The sequence below is a fragment of the Suricata suricatta genome, chromosome 10, assembly GCF_006229205.1.
Source record: "Suricata suricatta isolate VVHF042 chromosome 10, meerkat_22Aug2017_6uvM2_HiC, whole genome shotgun sequence".
Lineage (NCBI taxonomy): Eukaryota > Metazoa > Chordata > Mammalia > Carnivora > Herpestidae > Suricata > Suricata suricatta.
The window spans coordinates 55,295,146-55,316,448 of NC_043709.1; the positions used below are offsets into that span (position 1 = coordinate 55,295,146).

Sequence of the window (21,303 nt, forward strand, 5' to 3'; positions counted from 1 at the left end):
TTCTTGGTGTCTTCTTCGATCTCTTTCATAAGTTTTCTATAGTTTTCATCATATAGGTCTTTTACATCCTTGGTTAGGTTTATTCCTAGGTATTTGATGGTTTTTCATGCAATCGTGAATGGGAGTTTCCACTAATTTCTAGTGAGTAATTCATTTTAAAACTTTAAGAACTATTATTATTTACAAACTACTTGCAACACACCTCACCACAGACTTCTATCAATTGAGAACTGCTTCTCCAGGTGAGAGTTACTGGAATTAGTTAAAAATATTGATGCAAGGGGCTCTTGGGTGGCTCAATAGGCTGAGCATCCAACTCTTGGTTTCAGCTCAGGCCATAATCTCACGGTTTGTGGGATCAAGCCCCAAGTCAGACTATGCACTGAGATCATGTAGCCTTCTTGGAATTCTGTCTCTCCCTCTCTCTCTCTCTCTCTCTCTCTCTCTCTCTCTGCCCCTACCATTCTCACATGCACATGCACACGCTTGTGCTCTCTCTCTCTCCAAATAGATAAATAAAATTTTAAAAACCATATTGATATGAAATAATAGCTTTAGAATTTGCAGTAACTTAATCTATTCTACCATCTATAATCAGTTATATGTCATATTTTCTAATTCATTAAAAAAAATTCTACTTCATTACTTATGTTTGTTTTTCAATGATCCAAAGTGTTTAAAAGGACAGCATGTTTTAGAAATGGTTTATTACATTTTCTTATCTCAAATATTCTTCACGTAGCTGCTCATGGCCATTTGGAATATCATAAATTAACTGCCACCAAGCTTTTATGAAACAGTTTTCAATAATACAAGATTTATGAAGCATCTTGTGCTGAAACAAGTTTCCTTTTTTTTTCTGCATGTAGTATAATTAAGATTGAAATATTATGTTTGTTCACCAGCATGTGTACTCCTGTATAGTTCATATTTGTAACTATCTTCTAGAATAATTAGATGGAAAGTAAATAAAATTAAAGATACTTACTACAAATGTTTACCCTCAAGATAACACTGCCCATATTAAATTGTCTGTAGATGAGGTGCTCATCTCAATGGGCAACCAACAGATGGAATGCTCTGTTTGTCACATTATTTTGGATCTTCTAAATGTGCCTGGTGGGGATTCCATTACTTGCACCAGCTGTGCAGGTGACCCCTTGCCTTCCACCTGCCAGATTCAGAATATATGAGGCAGTTTCAAGCATGATTTTAAAATACAACATATGCAAATATGGCCATACTTGACATATTTACTCTGGTGCAAAAAAAAAAATCTGTCGTTTCTGCTTTAAACCCTGGAATTATGGGATGTATGATTTTCCATCTTCTAAGTCTTTTCTGCAAAAAGGTATTTAATGACCCTCTACGTTGGAAGAAATATGTCAATCTTTTTTTTTAATGCATACAGAAGGGAAACAGTTTCTTTTCTGTGGGAACACCGTATAAAGAGTTCTTATTTTCTTATCAAATTGAATTAAATGATTAAAAGATAGAATTTGAGAGACATCTGGAAGGTATGTCCAACACAGATATATCTTCCTTCCCAATCCCTGAAAGCTCTACCTCAATGATACAGTATTTGCAATTCAGCATTCTCTGTCCAGGTGCCCATTTTATAAAATGCAAACACAGAACCAAAGCTGAAGTCCAGTTTCATTTGTTACAATAGTCTTGCAAATTTCCCCTACAACCTACTGTTTCCCTTGAAGAATAAGCACTAAGAAAGTTCGACTGACCCTTGAAAAATACAGAGGTTACAGGTGCGAATGCCCTCACACAGTCAAACACTCATGCACAACTTCTGACTCCCCCAAACTTAACTATGAATAGCCTACTATTGACCAGAATCCTTACCAATAATATAAACAGGTAATTAATACATATTTTGTGTGTTGTATGAATTATGTACTGTATTATTATGATAAAGTAAGCTAAAGAAAATGTTCCTAAGAAAATCATAAGAGAAAATACATTTACAGCACTGTGCTGTATTTTAAAAATCTGCAAAAAAAGTCAACCCACACAGTTGAAACCCATGTTGTTCAAGGGTCAACTGTAACTGTGAAGGGGTTTTCCTCCTAAGTGAGAGGGAAAAAAATCAGTACAGGAAAACATTGAGCAAAAAGAGGTGAGGACCTAGGGAAAGGGGAAAGGGCACAGGTAAGGAAGCTGGGAATAACATCTACTGTCAAAGGAATAACATCTACTTCAGTTTGCTTCAATCAGCCCTAACCTGAGTTAGACTTCCAGTAAGAACTCTGTCTACAATATCATCTAGCAGTAAGCTATTCTGCCTGAAAGACCTTCTGTCTGAAATTCCACTTCAATGGCCCCTGTTTATATGCGGTATTACAACATGGCAGATTGGACTGAATTAGAAATGGGAACATCCAGCTATTTTCATTTGCTGTCTTATTGAGAGCATCGTAAAATAACGTTTCAAAATATTGCAGTAGCAGTGAGCAGCTACTAGCACCAGATTGTATACCATTTCCCACTAAAAGGAAAATAGCTCCTTGAATAAATGACCCATTCCATGTCTGGGGCCAAAAATGTATCAAGATGAGTTCTAGGACACCCTTTTGAAAGGAAGCTTTCAACAATAAATGAATTCACGTCAAAGGGAAATAGGACCCCTTAAAGAAGTCTCTACTGGCCTACAAGAAATCAAAAAGAACAATAATTATAGTGGGTTGAAACACATGAATGCTAGAAAGCGTTAGAACACATATAAACGCTATGGAGAAATAAAAGGAGGAGGAAATCATTTGGTTAAAATAAATTGAGCAGTGGAGGGGCACTTGGGTGGCTCAGTCAGTTAAGCATCCGACTTCAGCTCAGGTCATGATCTCACAGTTTGTAAGTTCAAACCCCACATTTGGCTCTGTGTTGACAGCTCAGAGCCTGGAGCTTGTTTCGGATTCTGTCTCTCTCTCTCTGCCCTTCCCCCACTAATGCTCTGTCTCTGTCTCTCAAAAATAAACAAACATTAAAAAATAAAATAAAATTAATTGAGCCATGGGTGCTGTATGTAAGTATTGAATCACTAAATTCTACATCTCAAATTAACATTACACTATATGTTAACTAACTGGAATTTAAATAAAAACTTAAAAAATAAATAAATAAATAAATAAATAAATAAATAAATAAATAAATAAAATTAGCAGGCATACAATCAAATGCATTGTTTGGTTGTTGCTGAGGTCCTGTTTCAAACAAACCAACTCTAAAAAGACATGGTGGCAGCTTGAGTATGGACTGGGCCCACAGGAATTAAGGAATTATTGTTAATTTTATTGACTGTGATAAAGTCTTGGTGGCTATAAAAAATAAAACAAAAGAAAATAGAACTTACCAGAGAGGCAAACAGAATTATTTTCAAGTAAAATGCCTGATTTAAGGAATTTGATTTAAAATATTTTTGCAAAAACTGTGCCTAGGTGGCTCAGTGGGTTAAGCATCTCACTCTTGATTTAGGCTCAGGTCATGATCTCAAGTTTCATGGGATCAAACCCTGACCGAATGGAGCCTACATGACACCAAAATAATGAATTGAGATGAAAAAGGCTTTGTGGTAGCCAGCCTTCAAGATGACTACTACTGGGGAGAGAAATTAAGATGACAGAGCAGTATGGAGACCCTGAGCTTGTCTCATCCCTGAAACACAGCTAGAGCAGCACCAACCCATTTTGAGCACCTAGGAAATTGACCTAAGGATTAACACAACAATTTTCATATCTTGAGCTACAGAACTCAGCAGGTATACAGTGTGGATAGGTGAACTTGGGGGAGAGAAAAGCCACAGAAGGTAGGGAGCTGTTTTTTGCAAAGAGAGGACAGAGAAAGAAAAAGGGGGGAAATGCAGAGCCTCAGGACTGAGCCAGAAAAGCACTTGCCCAGAAACAGCTGGAGAGAAAAAGAAAAAGTGAAAATGCTCTCAGACTCAACAAGAAATTTGTTCGCCTAAACCATGGACAGGAAGAAAGGAGAGTGTTTCAATACCACCAGGATTTTATAAACAGTAGAGTGCAGTGTCTGAAGTTTCAGAGCTCAGTGCTCCCCAGGATCAGGCAGTGGGGTCTGAGGGTGCCACACAGGGAAAAGTAGTTCCCCTGCTTGGAGTGCATTTGGTAGAAGCCATATGGCATCCACCCAGGCAAAGGTCCCAGCAGACCCTGCTGAGCAGCCACATTTGCTTGTATTGGGACAAAGACATCAGAGTGTTGTGAAATCTGGCACCATCTGTGTGTTGTGATTTGCCATAATCTCTGTACCTCTGCCATTGCACCATGGCACGAATGTTTTCTGGGGCAAGCCAGTACCCTTCCATTGTTCAGTGAGACCCTCCCCCAGAGAGTCGGTCTGGGTCCATGCCACAGAGGTCTCTGAAGTATGGGGTTTTGAAACACAACCCCATCTGAGATAAAACTCTGAAGGGAGGTGCTGCCTGGCAGGCAGACAGCTTGGACACGGATAGGGTAGGGGTGAGGCGTGGACAGAGGCTTGAGACAAAGGAGGGGTGGTTGATTGTGGGTTGCTGAGAGGGCAAAGTTCCTGTGCCAGAGACTAGGGAGTTGTGTGAAACCCTTCTGACTCTCCCACACATGATCCACCCCAGTAAGCTAAGCAGTGCCACCTAGTGAAGAGCGGCACTATTACACCAACCCTGCCCAACTGCACCATCCAAGCACATCCCCTATAAGGCCAGCACAAGTCCCTCTACCTGCTTAGTGTACAGATTCTAGAGGGCTTCATAGTTTCAGTTCTAGGGGAAACTGGATGTAACTTCGTTCGGGTTTCATTCTGTTTGCTGGTTCATTTATTTGTTTTCTTTGCTTCTGTTTTTGTTTAAATTGTTTTCTTTTTCCTCCTTTATTTTTTCCTTTCTGGCATACAGAACGAGAAAATTTTATTTTTATTTTTTAATTTATTTTTTTATTTTTATTTTACTTCATTTCCTTTTCTTTTATCATACGCTTTTTTAATTTTTTAATTTTTTCTTACCTTTTTTTCTTCTCTTTCCTTTTTTTTCCCTATTCTATTAAGCTACTTTCAAAAAACAGACCAAAACACATCCAGGATCTAGCTTCATTTATTTGGTTTTTTGTTTTTGTTTTTAATTTTTTAATTTCTTTTTGTTATTTATAATTTTTTTCCTCCTCCAAAATGACAAAATGAAGGAATTCACCCCAAAAGAAAGAACAGGAAAAAATGATAGCCAGGGGCTTAATCGATACAGATATAAGCAAGATGTCTGAACTAGAATTTAGAACCACAATAATAAGAACACTGGCTGGGGTTGAAAAAAGCATAGAATCCCTTTCTGCAGAGATAAAAGAAGTAAAACATAGTCAGGATGAAATTTAAAATGCTATAACCGAGATAAAATCTCAAATGAATGCCATGAAGGTAAGGATGGATGAAGCAGAGCAGCAAATCAGCGATATAGAAGATAAAATTATGAATAATGAAGTAGAAAAAAGAATGGAAACAAAGGCAAGAAATCACAATACGAGACTAAGAGAACTCAGTGATTTATTAAAAAGTAATAACATCCGAACCATAGGAGTCCCAGAAGATAAAGAGACAGAAAAAGGGACAGAAGTTTATGTGAGCAAATTATGGCAGAAAACTTTTCTAATCCGGAGAAGAACATAGACATCAATATCCAAGCACAGAGGGGCACCTGGGTGGCTCAGTCAGTTAAGCATTTGACTTTGGCTCAAGTCATGATCTCACAGTTCATGAGTTCGAGCCCCATGTCAGGCTCAGTGTTGACAGCTAGGAGCCTGGAGCCTATTTCAGATTTTCTGTCTCCCTCTCTCTCTGCCCTTCCCTCACTCACACTCTGTCTCTTTCTCTCTCTCTCTGTCTCTCTCTCTCTCTCTCTCAAAAATAAGCATTAAAAATTTTTTTAATCCAAGCAAAGAGATCTCCTATTAGATTCAACAAAATCCATTACCAAGTTATATCATAGTCAACTTCACAAAATACACAGTCAAAGGAGGAATTATAAAAGCTGCAAGGAGACAAAAGTCCTTAAACTGTAAGGGAAGACAGATCAGGTTCGCAGCAGACCTATCCACGAAAACTTGGCAGACCAGAAAGGAATAGCAGGATATATTCAACATGTTGAATTAGCAAAATATGTAGTGAATAATTCTTTATCCAGCAAGGCTGTCATTCAAAATAGAGATAAAGAGTTTCCCAGACAAACAAAAACTAAAGGAGTTTGTGACTACTAACCCAGCACTTCAGGAAACTTTAAGGTGAACTCTTTGACTGGAGAAAAGACAGAACAAAACAAAAAAGACCAAAAAACAACAAAGAATAGAAAGACCCAGAGAGCATCACGAGAAACACCAACTCTACAAGTAACACAATGGCACTAAATTCAGATCTTTCAGTACTCACTCGAAATGTCAATGGACTAAAGGCTCCCATAAAAAGACATAGGGTATCAGAATGGATAAGAAAACAAGACCCATCTATATGCTGCTTACAAAAGACATTTTAGACCTACAGACACCTGCAGATTGAAAGTAAGTGGCTGAAGAACCACCTATCATACTAATGGTAATCAAAAGAAAGCTGGAATGGCCATACTAATATCAGACTAACTAGATTTTAAAGTAAAGACTGTAACAAGAGATGAAGTAAGGCATTATATAATAATTAAGGAGTCTATCCACCAAGAAGATCTAACAATTGTAAAAATGTATGCCACCAACATGGAACATAAATCAATTAATCACAAACATACAGAAACTCATTGATAATAATGCCATAACAGTAGGGGACTTCAACACCCCACTTACAGCAATGGACAGATCACCTAAGCAGAAAATCAACAAGGAAACAATGGCTTTGAAAGACACACTGGAACGGATGGATTTAACCGATATATTTAGAACATTTCATCCTAAAGCAACAGAATACACATTCTTCTCAAGTTCACATGAAACATTCTCCAGAATAGATCACATACTAGGTCACAGATCAGCCCTAAACAAATACAAAAAGATCAAGATCATACCTTGCATATTTTTAGAGCACAATGTTATGAAACTCGAAATCAACCACCAGAAAAAATTTGGAAAGACCATGAATATTGGAGATTAAAGAACATCCTACTAAGAATAAATGGGTTAATGAAGAAATTAAACTCAAAAGTATATGAAAACCAATGAAATAAAAACACAGCAGCCCAAAACCTCTTGGACACAACAAAGGTGGTTATAAGAGGGAAATATATAGCAATCCAGGCCTTCCTGAAGAAGGAAGAAAGGTCTCAAACACACAACCTAATCTTACACCTAAAAGAGCTAGGGAAAGAACAGCAAATAAAGCCCAAAGACAGAAGAAAAGGGGAAATAATAAAAATTACAGCAGAAATCAAAGATGTCGAAATTTAAAAAAAAAAAAAAGGCAGTAGAACAGATCAATGAAACCAGGAGCTGGTTCTCTGAAAGAATTAATAAAATTGATAAACCCCTAGCCAGAAAGGACACAAATAAATAACAAGAGGAGAGATTACAACCAACACCACAGAAATACAAACAGTAATAAGAGAATATTATGAGCAATTATATACCAACAAATTGGACAATCTGGAAGAAATGGACAAATTCCTAGAAACATAAACAACCAAAACTGAAACAGAAAGAGATTGAAAATTTGAACAGATCCATAACCAGATTGATTCAAAGAATCAATTGAATCAAAGAATTAGATTTTCAAAGAAATTGAGTAGATAATCAAAAATCTACCAACAAACAAGAGTCCAGGGCCAGACAGCTTTCCTGGGGAATCTTGCCAAAACATTTAAAGGAGTGTTAACACCTATGCTATTGAATCCATTCCAAAAAATAGTAATGGAAGGAAAACTTCCAAACTCATACTACAAGGCCAACATTACCTTGATTCTGAAACCAGACAAAGACCCCACTAAAAAGGAAAACTATATATCAATTCCCCTAATGAGCCAGGACACAAAATTCTCAAAAAGATACTAGTAAACCATATCCAACAATACATTAAAAGAATTATTCACCATGATCAGGTGGGATTTATTCCTGGACTGTAGGTCTGGTTCAATATCAGCATATTAATCAATATAATACATCACATTACTAAAAAAAAAAAAGATAAGAACCACATGATCTTCTCAATAGATGCAGAGAAAGCACTTGACAAAATATAACATCTTTCTTGATAAAAACCCTCAATAAAGTAGAAATAGAATGATTACACTCAAGATCATAAAAGCCATATACAAAAGACCAATTGCTAATACCATCCTCAATGGGGAAAAACTGAGAGCTTTCCCCCTAAGGTCAAGAATATGACATGGATGTCCACTCTCACCTCTGTTGTTCAACATAGTATTGCAAGTCCTAACCTCAGCAATCAGACAACACAAAGAAATAAAAGGCATTCAAATCAGCAAGGAGGAAATCAAGCTTTCACTCTTCACAGATGACATGATACTCTATGTGGAAAATTCAAAAGACTCCACCAAAAAACTGCTAGAACTGAGCAAAGTCACAGGATAAAATATCAATGTACAAAAATATGTTGCAATTCTATACACCAATAATGAAGCAGCAGAAAGAGAAATCAAGAAATTGATCCCAATTACAATTGTACCAAAAACCATAAAATACCTAGGAATAAACCTAACCAAAGAGGTGAAACATCTACACCTTCTATACACTTAAACTACAGAAAGCTTATGAGAAAAATTGAAGTCAAAAAAAATGGAAAAACATTTCATGCTCATGGATTGGAGGAACAAACATTGTTAACATGCCAATACTACCCAAAGCAATCTATATATTTAATGCAATCTCTATCAAAATAACACAAGCATTCTTTACAGAGTTAGAAAAAACAATCTTAAAATTTTATGGAATCAGAAAAGACCCTGAATAGCCAAAGCAATCCTGAAAAAGAAAACCAAAACTGGAGGCACCAAAATTCCAGACTTCAAGCTCTCTTACAAAGCTGTAATCATCAAGAGAGATGGGGGTGCCTGGGTGGCTCAGTTCGTTAAGCGGCCAACTTTGGCTCAGGTCATGATCTCGTGGTTCATGAGTTCGAGCCCTTCATCGGACTCTGTGCTGGCTGTTCAGGGCTTGGATTCTCCTTCAGAGTCTGTCTCCTTCTCTCTCTGCCCTTCCCCTGCTCACGCTCTCTCTCTCTGTCTCTCAAACATAAACAAACATTAAAAAAAAAAAAAGACAATATGGTACTGGCACAAAAACAGATATATAGATCAGTGGAGCACAATAGAGAACCCAGAAATGGACCCACAAACATATTGCCAACTAACTTTGACAAAGCAGGGAAGAATATCCAATGGAAAAAAGACAGTCTCTTCAGCAAATGGTGTTGGGAGAACTCGACAGGAACATGCAGAAGAATGAACCTGGACCACTTTCTGACACCATACACAAAAATAAACTCAAACTGGATGAAAGACCTAGGTGCGCCTGAGTGGCTCAGTCGGTTGAGCGTCCGACTTTGGCTCTGGTCATGATCTCACAGTTTGTGGGTTTGAGCCCCGCATTGGGCTCTGTGCCAACATCTAGCTCAGAGCCTGGAGCCTACTTCAGATTCTGTACCTGCCTCTGTCTCTGACCCTCCCCTGCTCGTGCTGTCTCTATCTCTCAAAAATAAAAATAAAAAACATTTTAATTTATTTTTAAAAGGAAAAGAAAAACCTAAACATAAGACAGGAAGCCTCAAAATCCTAGAGGAGAAAACAGGCAACAACCTCTTTCATATCAGCCACAACAACTTCTTCCTTGACATGTCTCTGGGGGCAAGGAAAACAAAAGCAAAAATGAACTATTAGGATCTTATCAAAATAAGAAAGCTTTTGCACAGCAAAAGAAACAATCATCAAAACTAAAAGGCAACTGAAAGAATGGGAAAAGATATTTGCAAATGATTAGTAGATAAATAGTAGCCAAAATCTATAAAGAATTTATCAGTCAACACCTAAGAAAACAAACAATCCAGTTTGGTCAAAGACATGGTCAAAAGACATGAATAGACACTTTTCCAAAGAAGACATCCAAGTGGCTAACAGACACAGGAAAAAATGCTTAACATCACTCATCAGGGAAATACAAATCAAAACCACAAGGATATATCACTTCACAACTGTCAGAATAGCTAAAATTAACAACTCAGGCAATGACAGATATTGGCGATGATGCAGAGAAAGAGGAACCCTTTTGCACTGCTATGAGAATGCAGCCACTCTGGAAAACGGTATAGGGGCTCCTCAAAAAACTAAAAATAGAACTACCTTATGACCCAGCAATTGCACTACTAGGTATTTATCCAAAGGATACAGGAGTGCTGATTCGAAGGGGCACATGCACCCCAATGTTTATAGCAGCGCTATCAACAATAGCCAAGTTATGGGAAAAGCACAAATATCTATTGACCAATGAATGGATAAAGAAGATGTATACACACACATACACACACACATACACACACACATGCACACACACAATGGAGTATTACGTGGTAATCAAAAAGAATGAAATTTTGCTATTTGCAACAAGGTGGATGGAACTAGATCGATTTATGCCAAGTGAAATAAGTCAGAGAAAGACAAATATCATATGATGTTGCTCATATGTAGAATTTAAGAAACAAAACAGATGAACGTAAGAGAGTGAAAGCAAAAGTAATATAAAAACAGAGAGGGAGACAAACCATAAGAGACTCTCAACTACAGAGAACAAACTGAGGGTTGCTGGCAGGGTGTTGGGTGGGGTATGGGCCAAGGAGGTAATGGGCCTTAAGGAGGACATTTGTTAGGATGAGAACTAGGAATTACAAGTAAGTGATGAATCACTAAATTCTATTCCTGAAATTAACATTTTTTAATTTAATTTTTAAAAATAGATGACTACTATTGATCCTTGCTCCTGATATTCACAGTCCTGCATAGTCCACCTCCATATTGTTTCAGGGTTGGTCTGGGTGACTAACAGAAACCAGTGGGAGTGGTGGTATGTGACTTCTAATGCTAAATAATAACATACATTCATGCTTCTGCTTTGCTCTCTTGGATCACACACTTTAGGGAAGTCAGCAGCCATGTAATAATAACATTTAAGCAGCTCCAAGGAGAGGTCTATGTGGCAAGGCACTGCGGCTTCCTGCCAGCAGCCAACACCGCCTGCCAGCTATATGACTGAGGCCTTTTAGAAACAGAACTTCCAGTCCCAGGTAGGCCTCTGAAGCCTGAAGTACTAGCCAATATCTTGACTACAGCCTCATGAGAGACTCCAAGCCAGAACAGCCCGTTAAGCCACTCTGGATTAGTCAGAATTCAATCAGAGAAGCAGAACCAATAGGCAATTCATGGATCTATTACAAGGAATTAGCTTATGAAATTGTGAGGGCTGGCTTAGCAAGTCTGAAGTCCATAGATCAGGCAATCAGGAAGGAAAGATCACAAGCAGGCTGGAACCTCAGGGACAAAGACCTAGGCTATTGTTCACAGGCAGTCAGGAAGAGATTACAAGCAAGCAAAGCAAGCATGGTAGAGCTCCTAGACACAGGCAGAAGCTGTTGACCATAGCAGTCTCTCTCTCTCTCTCTCTTTCTCCCTGTCAGTCTCTGTCCCCACCTACCTCCCTCTGGCCTAAACCCTCTTCTAAGGCCTCCCAGGTGTTTAAGTTATTCCTACCACAGACAACCTCCCTTCCAACTGGATAAATTAGGTCTACCCAAGGTAATCTCCCTTACTGAAAGTTAACAATTGATTAGGGTCTTTAATTACATCTGCAAAATCTTTTCCCAACCGCACCTAGGTTAGTGGTCAGTTGAATAGTGGGAGAAGGTGTGTGTGTTACAAGATGGCTGCCCCTGCTCGTCCATCCTGCAGCTCTCATAAGTGACCACGCTAGTCACATCCCCAATCTGAAAATGTACTAGAAAGGAAATTCTAAAGAATGTAGTTTATCCTAGCCAAGTTGACATACCCCAAATTCCTGACCTATAGGAATTATAAAAGATAATAAATGCTGTCGTTGTTTTAAACCCTTGGGTTTCAGGTAATTTGTTATACAGCAGTAGAGAACATGCACATTTAACTAAAATAATTATCTGGGATCAAGTATAACAACTAATGAAAACTGTTGCCTGAGGTCACTTGAGTTTTATTGGATTTGTACTTAAATTCAAATAGTGTTTGTGAGTATATAATATATGCGTGTAGGTATGCCTGGAGCATGCTTATTATGTTGATTTTTTTATGTTTATTCATTTTTTTGAGAGAGAGAGTGTGTGAGTGGGAGGGAGCAGAGAAAGAGGGACGCATAATCTGAAGCAGGCTCCAGGATCTGAGCTGTCAGCACAGAGCCCGACGCGGGGCTTGAACTCATAAACCGTGAGATCACAACCTGAGCCAAAGTTGGATGTTAAACCAACTGAGCCGCCCAGGCACCCCTGGAGCATGCTTATTTATGGGTATGGTTGGGCTTATATACAACCTTCATCATAATCACACTAGCAGAATAACAAAGTACAGAAAGACATCTTCATTGTCTCCAAACATCTCAGGGGTCTTGGAAATTTGCTGGGGAATAGAGTAAAAAGACTTAACAAAAGTCAGTTAACCCAATCTTTCTGACCCAAAAGGCTACAGTCTAAAATGATCCTATACTTTAGGTGTGGTATGAAAGAGGACAGATTTTATAGTCAGCCACACCTGGGTTCTTGTCCCAACTCCATCTCTTACCAGTTATGTGACCTTATCCACTTTATTTCATCTTTTTGCTATAGACTAAATTGTGTTCCACCAAAATTCATAAGTTAAAGCCCTAACCCTTAGTATCTTGGGATGGGGCTGTATTTGAAAATAGGGACTTTAAAGAAATGATTAAGGTTAAGTAAGGGTGGGTCCCAATCCAATATAACATCTTTATAAGAGAAGAAACAGACCCCAGAGAACTTGCACCATGGAAAGACTATATTAACACAGCAAGAAGACAGCCAACTACTAACTAAAGAGAAAGGCCTCGGGAGAAATGAAAACCGCCAATAACTTGACCTTGGACTACCAGTCTCCAGAACGGTGAGAAAATTTATTTCTATTGTTCTAGTCTCCCAGTCTGGTATTTTGTTACGGCAGCCCTAACAAACTAATACACTCACTGAATCTCAAATCCTGCATCTATAAAATAAGAACATCTATAGCTCCCAGAGTCTAGACCTATCTTTAGGTGCCAGAGTCTCTGGGGGCTTACAAACAGATAAGAATGTTCAATCAAGAAGAATCATAGATTTTATTAAAGGAATGAGGTCCAGAGTTGGGAGTCAGTTCATGTTCCAGTTCACACTTGATTCAGGCTTTACAAGCCAGAATGTTACCGTACTGTCCCAGTCTTCTCTGAGAAACACACCGTCCAAATAACCTACATAACAAAATGGGGAGGATAAGAAATTCTTGGGGCTACTCTGTCCGTGGGCTGTATTTGCTATGATAGTCCATATTTTAAGAGAACCAACGTGGGTTCTCCATTGTTCTTTGAAGAAGGCACGTACCTGCCTTTTTCAAACTAGTGGACCTGGCTCCTATCAGAGAAATGAGAAAAGGAGGAGAAGGTGTTTGTTAGGAAACAGGAAGGGTTTGCTAAGGAAACTAGCTGAAGCAGGAAGATATAATGCCTAGCCATTCTGCGAACACCTGGACATTCGCAGTCACACAAAACCATTCTGCTGCCATCCTTAGGGGAAACTGGGGAAAGCAAAAAGACAAAATTTCCGTCTGTCAGGTCCACTTCCAATTCTAGTTTTGTATTAAAATTCCTTGTGATTACTAACTGTTTAATATTAATAGCTATTTAATAGCTTCAGAAGGTTAGTATGAGGATTATAATAATAACTCATAAGGCACCGGAAATGTAAACGAAACTCAATAAATGCTCAGTCCCTTCTTCCCGCAGTGCACCAAGTCAGTTCCTTGTGCAGTTTTTATATACTTTCACCTTCTCCTGTGTGTCCCAACACCACACACACACATACACACACACATACACACACACACACACACACCTTAGCCTGGTGTTTTTGAAGGATACAAATAAAAGAAACGTCCACCAGGAAATTCTTTGAGGTGAGGGATTTTCGAGGAGTATGTCATTTGCCCACAGAGGAACTCACCAGAATTTGTCTTCTTTCCTCAGAGACCTAAATGGCGCTGCCTCTAGGGTCTAAGGGTTGGATTATACAGCCGTCTTCCCTCCACGATTCAACCCCCTTCGGTCCCGAAGTGAGCAAAGTGTCCCCCAGCACCAGGCCCGAGCTGCATGCCCTGCTCCGTGACAATTTGGCTTATGCCTCCATGGTCTACTTCACAATGCCTCTTTAGCAACAGAGAAGCCATTAAGCCCAGATTCGAACCCAAAATCACTTTAACATTTGTTCCTTTCAGAGACCTGCCTGACAGAGTTTTATAAACACGGTTTATATTGGGCAGGATCTCAGAGTCCATATCTTTTCCCTTTTTTCTCCTCACCAGGAAGAGGTTTGGGAACAATATATATTTGTTCAGCCCAGGAAAGAGAGGGGGAGCGGGGATGTATTTATGTCACTTTAAAAAAGCGCCCACACACACACACACACACACACACACACACACACATACCTTTAAACCTGGTGCTCAGTACAATGAGAGATGCCTCCAGAAACGGAAAAGGGATAAACCTGAGCACATTTAATATTAGAATCTGGCAAACAGTTCTAAAGGTTGGTTTCCAAGTCTCTGCCCTAGAATCATGTCTTTCTCTCAGCACACGGATTCCAGGGAGCCAGTGGACCAAAGAAGGTGGATGGATAATTGGGCAGCAGCACAAGTCATTTCTCAGTTGGCAACCTTGTAAAGCCTTTTAAATCCTGAACAGCAACTGGCCTTTCCATCCCTCCTTTCCTCCTTCTGGCCGATGCCTGCAACAGACTTTGCTGCCTCTGTTTCGAGGGGCCTAACTACTGTCCTCTGCTTATATCAGGAAAAATACCTGACACAAACCATCTGAACATAAACAGCCAGACATTTAATAACCCAGAATGTTTCCTTGTATCCAAGCTTCTGCCTAATGGTAAAATCCTGTCTTTCGCTTGGGCTGCAATAAGGGAAGTTGCTCATCTTGTGAAACATGGTCAAATAAAACAGTCCTTCCATTTGGTCAGCACATGTACAAGAAGAGAAGAATCTATAACCCTCCAACGGCTCAGCACTAGGGAGGCGCAGAACTACGGTACGACACAAACCAAGTAGAAATTGCCAAGGTCATAAGGATTTACAGCAAGCTCTTTGCAGAGCTGTTTTTGAGGGAGCAAATCTTCTTAGTGACACTAAAATGAAAAAAATTGGTATTTAAAACATTCATTCTCAACTCTGCACATTAGAATTAGACACCTGGGGAGATATTTTTGTAATAGGATTGCCTGGGTCCCACCCCCAGAGATTTTTCACTCTTGAAAAAAAAACTTCATTTTGTGCACCCAGGATTGAGAATCACTGACTTATAATGGGGAGAAAGCTTATAAACCAAGACTGGAGATCAGAAGCCTAGTTTCAGAAAGAAATATCTGAGGTCATTGTCCAGTAGAATACCCAGCTGAGCCAAAACTGGAGTGCAAAGTCTAGTTCCTCACTGCTCAGAACAGTGCTTAGACCAGCAGCGAATGCCTCACCTCGGAGCTTGTTAGAAATGGAGAGTCTCTTGGGGCACCTTGGTGGTTCAGTTGGTTAAGCATCTGACTCTTGATTTCAAGTCATGATCTCACAATTGGTAAGATCAAGCCCACTGTTGGGCTCTGTGCTGACATCAACGAAGTCTGCTTGGGATTCTCTCTCTGCCTCTCTCTCTTCTGTCTCTCTCTCTCTCTCTGTCTCTCGCTCTCTCTCTCTCTCTCTCTCTCTGTCCCTCCTCTGCTCATGCTTGTTTGCTCACTGTCTCTCTAAAATAAACATTTACTCTGTAATAAACTATTAAGAAAATAAAATAAACATTTAAAAAAAGATTCTCTCTCTCCTTCTGCCCCCTCCCCAGCTCATTCTCTCTCTAAAGGAAAAAAAAAAATGGAGATTCTCACCCCCACTTCAACCTTGCTGCATTAGAATCTGCATTTTAGCAAGTTACTTTCAGGCAATAAATTCACTCATTATAGCTTGAGAAACAGTGGTCTTGTTATTTGTGGAACTGACAAGTTAGTGATCCTTCCAGAGACCTGTTCTCATAAAGTGACAGGAAGTATGAATGGGAAGGTTGCCTTGTATGTTTTGTTTGTGGTTTGGTTAAATTTGCTAAAGAATAAGGGTTTGGGTACATGAGTGTTCAAAGAAAAAGGAGAAGACAAGGACAATAGACGAAGCGGTGTTCTATCTAAGCCCCAGCAGGAAAATAATGATGATGGTGATGATGATGGTGAAGATGACAATGAAGTCAACAGGTAAAGGAGTGCTTTTCCTAAAAGACTCAGTGAGAACCTAGTCACAAAGGGGTGCATTTTCAGAACCCAGATGACATATCAGGACAAAGGAAGGAGAAATAGCCCCACTGCTGTCCACACCCCAGCACTGCACTAATACAGCCAGGATGGCTGAGTTGGAAGCAGTGTTGGCACATACATTGGCATTTTCAGGATGTGCATCATCCTCAGAGGCAATGATAAGCCTCCTTGTCAAAGCAGCACCAGTACCAGTGGATGACTGAATTGTTCCTGAGTCCATGTGCCTGGCACATAGAAGGCTTTCAACAAATATCTGTTGAATAGACAGGTGGATGTGAGACATGACCAGGAGACTTCTGGAATAATTGGAGGGAGAGAATCCACAGGGGACTGAGTACTGCCGAAATGGAGATGCCACAAGGAACCATCAGGGTGGACAGATGAGTTTATGTGACCTCATTCGTACCCACAGTGTGTCCTTGTGAGGTCCAAAACACAGAATTCCCAGGTGAGAGATTCTTGGAGTAGGTGGACACTCACCTGACCATTACTGCCAAAATCATGGTCCCCAAAACTTGTTATTCTGAAAATTGGTAAAGAAAAAAATTAGAATAAAGCATTTGTTCTTCCTCCCTCCTCTCCATGTGCAAGTAGCCAAACAGTTGATGAAAGTTCTTAGAAGGAAAATCCCAGTGTTGGGAAAAGTAGCCATCCACAGGCAAAAGAAAGAAATTGAACCCCTATCTTACCCTACTCATAAAAATTAACTCAAAATGGAGCCACTGGGTCGCCCAGCTGGTTGAGCGTCTGACTTAAGCTCAGGTCATGATCTCATGGTCTGTGAGTTAGAGCTCCGTGTCAGGCTCTATGGTGGCAACTTGGAGCCAGGAGCCGGGAGCCAGCTTCAGATTCTGTGTCTCCCTCTCTCCCTCTGCCCCCCCCCCCACTCTTGCTTTGTCTCTGTCTCTCAAAAATGAATAAACGTTAAAAATTTTTTCAATTAACTCAAAATGGGTTAAAGACTTAAATATAAGACCTGAGATCCTAAAGCCTCTAAAAGAAAGCACAGGGGAAAAGTCTTTGAAATTTTTTGGATACAACACCATAAGCACAAGCAACAAAAGCAAAACTAAACTAAGTGGGATTACATCAAACTAAAAAGCTTCTGCACAAAGGAACCATCAACAAAATGAAAAGGCAACCTACAGAATGAGAGAAGATATTTATAAGCCATATATCCGGTAAGGGGTTAATGCCTAATATATATATATATATGTATATACAGATAAAGAACTCCTACAACTCAAAAAACAATCCAGTTTTCAAATGGACAAAAGACCTGAATAGACATTTTTCAAATGAGGGTATATGAATGGCCAACAGGTACATGAAAAGCACTCAACATCACTCATCATCAGGTAAATGCAAATCAAAACCACAATGAGATATCATTTTGCATCTGTTAGTGTGGCTAACATCAAAAAAGAGATAACAAATGCTGGCAAGGATGTGAAGTAAAGGGAACCCTTGTGCACTGTTACTGGGAATGCAAACTGCCACAGCCACTATGGAAAACAGTACGGAGGTTCCTCAAGAAATTAAAAGTAGAACTACCTTTTGACCCAGTAGTCCCACTTCTGGGTATTAATCTAGAAGGGGAAAAAAAATAAATATCTCAAAGAGACATCAGCACTCCCCTGTTCATAGCAGCATTTTTCATAATAGCCAAGGCATGGAAAGAACCCAAGTGTCCCTTAATGGATAAATGAATACAGTATGGTGTGTGTGTGTGTGTGTGTGTGTGTGTGTGTGTGTGTGTGTGTACACAATGTAATACATACGTTGTAATTTACATATGCACACAAGTCAAGCCTGACTGCATTGGGGATCACCTTTGGGAGCTTTAAACATACTGATGATGACTGGATTTCATCCCCAGAGATTCTGATTTAATTTACCTTGTGGGGGGCAGTGACATTGAGGAGGGTTAAAATCTCCTCACATAATTCTAACGAGCAGCCAAGGTTGAGACTATTGATATAGGCATTGAGCATCGATGGCCATTAGAACAATCAAATAGAAAAGCTATTGGTATACAATAAATGGATTAAAGACTTAATCCCACCACCATAAAAAGATGTGATAAGGGGTGCCTGGGTGGCTCAGCTGGTTTGAATACCTGACTTCAGCTCAGGTCATGATCTCCTGGCTCATGAATTCAAGTTCCATGTCAGACTCTGTGCTGACAGCTTGGAGCCTGTAGCCTGCTTGGGATTTTTTTGTGTCTCCCTCTCTCTCTGCCCCTTCCCCCAACCCCATGCTCACTTGCTCTCTTGGTTTCGCTCTCTCTCTCAAAAATAAACATTAAAAAAGTTTTAGTTAAAAAAAGATGTGATGCAAATGGAAGTACCCAACACTACCTATGAAGTGTACTTGTCAAAAAGCCAATCTGAATCTGATCAAGCCTATTTAATTATCACTTACAAGAAATGTAAAAGACTTGAGGGAAATATGGGACACCCGCAGGATGCAATCACCAGAGCCCAGAATATGGAAAAGTCTACACGACAAATAATCCACTTTCTCCAACCAGTAAACTGTAAGAAAATAATAAAAGACAGGGAATCTATAGATTAAAAGAGTCAAAAAGACGTATCAACCAATACAATAAGTGGACCTGATTTGGATTGTGATTTGAAGAAACAACAGAAGTATGAGACAAAGAAGTCTGAATATTGCTAGCTGGTTGATAATATTAACACACTGACGTTAAATGCTTAAGTCAGTAACTTTGTCTATAAAGGGCCAGATAGTGTCTTAGGCTTTGTGGACCTGCTGCAACTACTCAACTATGTCATTGTAGCCTGAAAACAACCATAAACAACACATAACAAACGGTGGTGGCTATAGTCCAGTAAAATATTATTTACCAAAACAGGCAGCAGGATGGATTTTGTCAACCTCTGTTTTAGAGATATAGTCAGAAGAGCTTTTAGATGAAAGTATATGATGGATGGAATTTGCCTCCAAACCTTTCACTGGAGAGAAGGGGGTTGTGAGCTAGCAGTATAAATGAAACAAGGTTGGTCATGTGCTGATAATTAGCTGAGGATAGGTAACAGGGGAGTTCATTAAACCAGTGGTTCTCAAAGTGTGGTCCCTGGACCATCGGTGTCAACATCAGCTGGAAACTTGTTATAAATGCCAATTTCAGGCTCCACCTAAGACTTACTGAATCAGAAACTCTGGGGGTGGATTCCAGCAATCTGTCTTAACAAGCCCTCCAGGTGATTCTAATGCACACTAATGTTATACTCTCTCTCTTTGTACTCTACTGTTTGAAATTTTGCACAGTAAAAAGTTTTCTTCATCTGATTCCCAAAGTGACCGTACCAGATAAGCCGTCCCTTTTAGGAAATATCAATTGCTTTAGATAGGGTATGATACATTGCTGAAGCAGGGGAATTTAAAAATTCAAATGAAGCAACCTCTTTTGAAATGCTTATTAGATCTATTACCTAACTCATAACAAATGACTAGCACATACACATTTTTGTATAGTCCTGGGCTTTTTTTTTTAATATTAAAACAGTTAACCCACTGAAAGTTTACTTTATATGCACTATCAGATAAACATCTTCATCAGTTTTTCAGGGAAAACATAACTTATTTGATCTGAAAACACCTCTATTATCAAGATCATGTTTTTTGGGGTTTTTTTATGATGAAAAAATTTATATTTAGATTTAGCCAGCTGGACTCACTTTACATGATCCCAATTTTGTTGGCAGCATCCAAAGCATCATAGTCAGGAACCAGTCAAACATATGCTTTCTTTTCTTCATCAGGCCTGATCAGAACATTGACCTTGGCCACGTCAATGTTATAGAGCTTCTTGGATCTGGTGTTTGTTGGCCTTGACGTCCACAATGAACACAAGTGTGTTGCTGTCATTTATTTTCTTCATGGCTGACTCAGTCGTCAGGGGGATCTTGATGATGGCATAGTGGTCAAGCTTGTGTCTCCTGGGGGCGCTCTTTTGAGGATATTTGAGGTGCCTTCGGAGACACAGTGTCTTGGGCCATTGGAATGTAGGTGACGTTCGGATCTTCTTTTTTCTATGACTGGCTGCCTTTCAGCACTACTTTCTTGGCCTTCAAAGACTTTGCTTTGGCTTTGGCTTTAGGAGGGGCAGCAGCTTCTTTCTTCACCTTCAGCACCATCTTCATGAAAGGGCAAGAACATGTTTTAATATACATAAATATCAAATCATCATGTCATATACCTGAAGCTAACGTCATATGTGAATTATATCTTCATAAAAAAGAACATATTTTCCTAATACTCTGCTTTGTTTTTTATCAGATATTATTTTCCAGATTTTGTGACATTTTAACATTGATTTACAGTATTTATTATTATCATGTCTTGAATTAATTTGAATTGAAAATGTGACAAATATCCCAACCTCATCACCAGCAGATTCTTTTTAAGCTTGTCATCAGTAAATAGTTTGCTATTGTTTTGGAAATTAAGTATGTGGAGCATTTCTCCATTATTCTTTAAAATTTATGCTAGCTATTATAGGATGAAGATGCTCTCTGTGGGGCAAAACAGTCTGTAATTTATTATTTTGTTGCATAAATTCACGACATTTTTATTCCTCTGTAACTGAGCCCTTCTCTGCCAGTCCCTAAGTATATCAATTACTATTTCCAAAACTATCAATGAAACAAGGAATCTAGAGGAGACATCCAAAACACAATATGTTGTATATCTAATGTAACATGAGCAGAGGTTACACCATTT

General features: G+C 39.2%; 1 long non-coding RNA gene across 6 annotated transcripts in view; it reads right to left on the minus strand.

Annotated features, from left to right (window-relative positions):
- Nucleotides 1-20,451, minus strand: part of LOC115304573 — a 62,715-nt gene extending 42,264 nt beyond the window's left edge. For 3 of the 6 annotated variants that reach the window (XR_003914505.1, XR_003914504.1, XR_003914509.1), the window contains exons 1-2: nucleotides 20,259-20,451; nucleotides 17,035-17,077 (exon numbers count right to left, since the gene is read on the minus strand). This is a non-coding gene — a long non-coding RNA (uncharacterized LOC115304573). Of the gene's footprint in view, nucleotides 1-988; nucleotides 1,097-17,034; nucleotides 17,078-18,978; nucleotides 19,064-20,258 lie in introns of those variants that run through there. The other 3 variants (XR_003914506.1, XR_003914507.1, XR_003914508.1) reach the window with 3 other exon arrangements.
- Nucleotides 20,452-21,303: the final 852 nt, after the last annotated feature.